This window comes from Elephantulus edwardii, unplaced genomic scaffold, assembly GCF_000299155.1.
Source record: "Elephantulus edwardii isolate Elephantulus edwardi_28Jun2011 unplaced genomic scaffold, EleEdw1.0 scaffold00022, whole genome shotgun sequence".
Lineage (NCBI taxonomy): Eukaryota > Metazoa > Chordata > Mammalia > Macroscelidea > Macroscelididae > Elephantulus > Elephantulus edwardii.
In genome coordinates, this window is record NW_006399772.1 from 15,602,955 (window position 1) to 15,608,578 (window position 5,624).

At 40.9% G+C, this 5,624-nt stretch overlaps 1 protein-coding gene across 1 annotated transcript in view; it reads right to left on the reverse strand.

Moving 5' to 3' along the window:
• DOCK4 (dedicator of cytokinesis 4) overlaps window positions 1-5,624 on the reverse strand; it is a 312,634-nt gene that overhangs the window by 69,806 nt on the left and 237,204 nt on the right. The window lies entirely within an intron of this gene.

Genomic DNA, 5,624 nt, shown 5'->3' on the forward strand with positions numbered 1-5,624 from the left:
AAAAAAAAAAAAAAATGGGATTTCCAGGTAAAAAGGAACAAGTTTATTGCTGTAAAGGAAAAAGGCACAGCGAGTCCTGTGATAGATACCTTGTCAGCTGTGGTCACTAGGAGAAGTTCCTTTGGAATTCTAGAGGTTACTTTAGCTGGGACCATATGACTTTGGGGAAACTTAGTGGCTTAGTGGGAAGGAGGTGAGTTGCAAACCCAAAAGTAGGTGGTTCAAATCTACCAACTCCTCTTCCTTCCATAAGATTTACTGCCATTGAAAACCCTCTGGAGGGTCAGCTCTGAGTCAGTTTTGACTTAAGGGCACATGCCAACAACAACATATGACTTTGATCTCCTAGCTGGGTAGCATTTGCTGCTGCCCAAGACTTATTTGTTGACTTAAACACAAATGCTTATAATCCTGCTTAAATGCTTATTCTTTTTTTTTTCTTTTTTTTTGAGGGCTACAAAAATTTGTAAATCTATAAGAGAGGCTGGAAACAAACAAAAAATACCCCTCCAGGATTTTAATATCATATTTAGTTCTTTTGTAAAAAAATGTTAAGGGCTTGCTGACCTCACTGGCTCCACTTTCCTCCTCTACTCTTTGACCTTTATGGCTTGTTCCTATTTGTGCTGCTGGTCTGTGTGCCTGAGTGCTCTGCTCAGGAGATCTGTACAGCTCATCTTCTCCTTCGTTTAAGTCTCTGATCTAAACAATTTCTCCAATCACCCTGTTTAAACAATTTGATGGTAGGAGGGTGAAGGAAATAGGAAAGACCTAGTGTGAAAAACAATGTCTTCAAACTCCGTCAATAAACCAGCATAAAATTTTTAAAAAAGAAATTTAAAAAATTTCACTCCACTAAAAAGAAACTGGCAAATCTGTTTAATTTTTTTTTAAAAAACCTCTAAATATATATATTTGTTATTGATAGGTTCTGTCCAGTCAGAATTGACTCATAGCTGACCTTCTGGAGAATTTTCCAGAAGCATTAAATTGCATGAGAGGAAATTGCTCAGTTAAAACCAACTGTATAACAGTGAAAGAATTTTTCTTTTATTTTTTAAAGAGAAGAGTGAACTAGAGACAGGGGTCAGGGAGAAAAGTGCACCAATGAATGAATGGAAACCCAAAGTCTCTGTAAATTTTCATTAAAATTAATAATAATAGTAAACAAAAAACCCCAACAAAAATACAAACTGACTCACAACTGAACCACCAGCGGGATTTTCAGAGGCAGTAAACGACATGGGAGAGTATTGCCTTTCTTTCTCCCACGCAGTGCAGCTGGTGAATTTAAGCCACATGCATTTAGGGTGGCAATGCAGCTCCTGATCATAATCTACTGTTGTTGTTATTTTGTGCTGTCGAGTTGCCTGTGATTCATAGCGACCCTATGTATGACAACTCTGAAGCCTGCTCTGTCCTAAGCTGGGCTGATTCTGACACTCCTTCCCCCACTGCCCCAGTTACTATGTCAAATTTTCTCATCTGGGGTCTTCCTCTCCTGTGCTGTTCCTCCACCCTTCTAAGCATGATGTCCGTCTCCAAGGACTGGTCCCTCCTGGCCACATGCTCAAAGTATATGAGATGGAGCTTCAAAATCTTTGCTTCCAAGGAGAAATTCGGTTTCACCTTCTCCCAGACAGACCTGTTTGTTCTCTTGGCGGTCCACAGTATGTTCAATACTCTAAAGACCCTGGCCTAAATCAGGCCTACTGTAGTCTCTAGATTGATATAGTTGCTTCTCAGTACTCTGGAGAGGTTTCTCAACGAAGATTTTCCTAGTGCAATTAATCTTTTGATTTCCTGACTGTTGGTGCCAAGAGGGCAGACTGCAAAGCCAAGCAAGCAGAAATTTTTAACAAACTCAATCTCTTCTCCATCTATCATGGTATTGCCAATTGGAGAAGTAGTGAGAATCTTTGTCTTCTTGATGTTGAGCTTTATTCCATATTCAAGACTACAGTCCTTGACTTTGGGCAACAAGCACTTCAAAAAAAAAAAACAAAAAAAACCAAAACCAAGCACTTCAGGTCCTCCTCAGTTTCACCAAGCAAGGTTGTGTCATCTGCATAGCACAAGTTGTTGATGAGTCATCCTCCAATCTTGATGCCAGATTCTTTCTCATAAAGCCCACCCTTTCAAATGATTTGTTCTGCATATAGATTGAAAAGGTATGGAGACAGGACACATTCCTGACACACTCCTTTCCTGATTTTGAACTACGCAGTGTTTCCTTGATCTGCTCTGAGGACTGCTTCCTGGTCTGAGTATAGGTTTCACATGAGCACAATCAAGTGTTATGTGAGTCCCATCTCCTCAAGGATGGCCACAATTTGTTGTGATCCTCATAGTCAAAAGCCTTTGCATAGTCAAGGAAGGAAACATGGATAGACATTCCTCTGGTACTATTTGCTTTTTGCCAACATCCATCTGACATTGGCTACAATGTCTCTAGTGCCATGACATTGGCTACAATGTCTCTAGTGCCATGACCTCTTCTAAACCCAGCTTGTATTTCTGGTCTTTCTCTGTTGATGTGCTATTCCTGTCCTTTTGGGATCATCTTCAGCAGGATTTTACTTGCATGTGATAGTGTTAGATAAATTTCACATTCTGTTAGGTCATCTTTTTGGGAATGGGAATCCATACGGACCTCTTGCAGTCAGTTGGCTGGGTAATTCTCCTCCAGATTTCTTGGCACAATCTGGTAAGCATGTTCAGGGCAGCATCAGTTTGTTGAAATACAACTGGTATAACATCAATTCCTGGGGCCTTGTATTTTGCCAACTCCTTCAGAGCAGCATGAACTTCTTCCTTCATCACCACTGCCTCTTGACTGTACGTCGTTTCTTGAAATTCTGTGTCAGACAATTCCTTTTGGTACAATGTCTGTATAATCTTTCCATCTTCTTTCAAGGCTTCCTGGATCATTCAATATTCTGCCCATAGTGCACTTAAGTATTAAACTCGAGGCTTGAATTTGGTCTTTTAGAGCTTTGATTTTTTAAAAAAAATATGAATTTTCTTTCTCAAAGAAGTTCAGAGTTACATGGCATCTTTGCTGAAGTTGCAAAATTGTCCTATCTATGTACAAATTGGTTGTTGTTGTTGTTATGTGCCGTCGAGTCGCTTGTGACTCATAGCGACCCTATGTACAACAGCCCTAAACTCCGCTCTGTCCTGTGCCAATTGCCCCATCTCTGACACTCCCATCCCAATAATCCCAGTCACTGAATCAATCCACCTCATAGAGGGCCTTCCTCTCCTGTGCTGTCCCTCCACCCTCCCAAGCATGATGTCCCTCTCTAAGGACCGGTCTCTCCTCACAACATGTCCAAAGTATGTTAGACGGAGCCTCAGAATCCTTGCCTCCAAGGAGCCACCCGGTTTAACCCTTTCCAGGACAAATCTGTTTGTTTTCCTAGGAGTCCATGGTATTCTCAATACTCTTCTCCAGCACAACAGCTCAAAGGCATCAATTCTCCTTCTATCCTCCTTGGTCATTGTCCAACTCTCTGATGCATAACAAGTGATTGCGAAGACCATAGCCTGTATCAGACGTACCTTAGTCTCCAGAGAGACACCACTGCTCTTCAGTACTTTGGAGAGGTCCCTAACAGCAGACTTTCCCATGGCAATGCACCTTTTAATTTCCTGGTTGCTGGTGCCAAGACTGTTGACTATGGAGCCAAGCAAACTAAAGCTGTGTACAATCTCAATCTCTTCACCATCCATCCTGATGCTGCCGATCGGTCCAGTGGTGAGAATCTTTGTCTTCTTGACATTGAGCCTCAATCCATATTGTAGGCTGCAGTCCTTGACACTCTGCAGCAGGCGCTTCAGGTCCTCTTCAGTTTCAGCAAGCAGGGTTGTGTCATCCGCATAACGCAGATTGTTGATAAATCGTCCACCAATCCTGACCCCACATTTCTCCTCATAGAGCCCAGCCTCCCGGATAATCTGTTCTGCATATAGGTTGAAAAGGTATGGAGATAGGATGCATCCCTGGCGTACGCCCTTCCCAATTTTGAACCATGCAGTGTTCCCTTGCTCTGTTCTGACGACTGCCTCCTGGTCCAAGAATAAGTTTCGCATTAGAACAATCAAGTTCTGGGATTCCCATTCTTCTCACAAATTGGTAGATATATAAAAACGTCAAAACGAGCAATAAGCAATTAGAGAGAGAAATACTTAAAAATATAAGCAAACCATATATAGCATAACATATAGCAAACATTCTCTAGAATTTTAATATTAGAAAAAAAGAAAAATCCCTTCATCTAGCTGACACAAAGGAACCCTGGTGGTACAGTGTTAAAGCACTGTTTCTGAGCAAGATGTGATTGGTTGAAATCCACCAGCCTCTCTCTCTTCAGGAGAAAGATGTTATCGGTCTTCTGTTAAGATCCACAGCCTTGAAAATTCTGTGGGGGCAATTCTACCCTGTCCTATTGCCTCTCTTTAAGTAGGAACTGACTCAATAGCAGTGGAGTTTATTATGTGAGGCAGCAGGAGACACTGAAAATAAAAACTGCTACTGAGCTTAAAACAATTAGCAGCTAGGGGAGTATAGATGAATGTGTCAGATATCTTAGCCCAGTTATTCCTTTGAACCACACACATTTCAATCAAGATACAGACAAGGTCAAAGGAAAGTGTTTCCCCAGCCCCGACAATTGTAATTTTTTAAATAGGCTCTCATTCAACCATTCAACCAAAACCTGCTGCCATCAAGATGATAATGACTCATAATGCAAGTCAGCAAGGAACTGTTCTCCATAAGACAAGCTCTAAGCGGATTGCCAGGCCTTTCTTCTGGGGTGCCTCTGAGTATTCTCAGACAGTTAACATTCTGGGCAGCAGTTGAGTATGGTCCTGTTTGCACCACCCAGGAACTCTCATCTACCTATTTCCATTAAAATAAATGAAGCTATTGATAGAGGTGGAACATGTACACTCTTGGTAATAGAAGGGTCCTATGTACATGTTAGAATTGCCCAGACAATTGCCAATCAGATCCAAAAGTTGAATAAAGCTTCACCTGGAGTCACACGAGTAAGGGCCAAATCCCATGGTCATATAAGCTTAACATAGGGACAGGTTAAAAGGCAACACAAAATGGGTAACTATGGAGGACATTATGCTGAGTGAAATATCTCAGTCACAAAAAGACAAACACTGTATAATGTCACTGCTATAGAAAAGGATGATGTGTGGGCTCGGGGGAAACAGAAAAGAGGGGATAAATAATGTACACAGCATTGAAACAGAAGGCGAGAACTATATAAAAGGACTATATGATAAGGTATTATTGGCATGACAAGAGTTCAGAATAAGAGTTGCATAGTAAAATGGTCCAGTGGAGTTGGGGGGGGGAGGGGGACTGTATAACACTGAAAGAACTTCTTTTCCAAAGAAAAAAGTGAACTAGAGGGTGGGGGGGCAGGGAGGATAATGTGCAACAATGAATGAATGGAAATCCAAGTTCATTATAAAATTTCATTAAAGTCTAAAAAAAAAAAAAAAAAGATTTAAAAAAAATGAAAATGAAAATGATTGTACAAAGCATAATATGAATGGATAGTATAAAACTCACTGTGTACAAACTTTGTAAGCAAACCAAT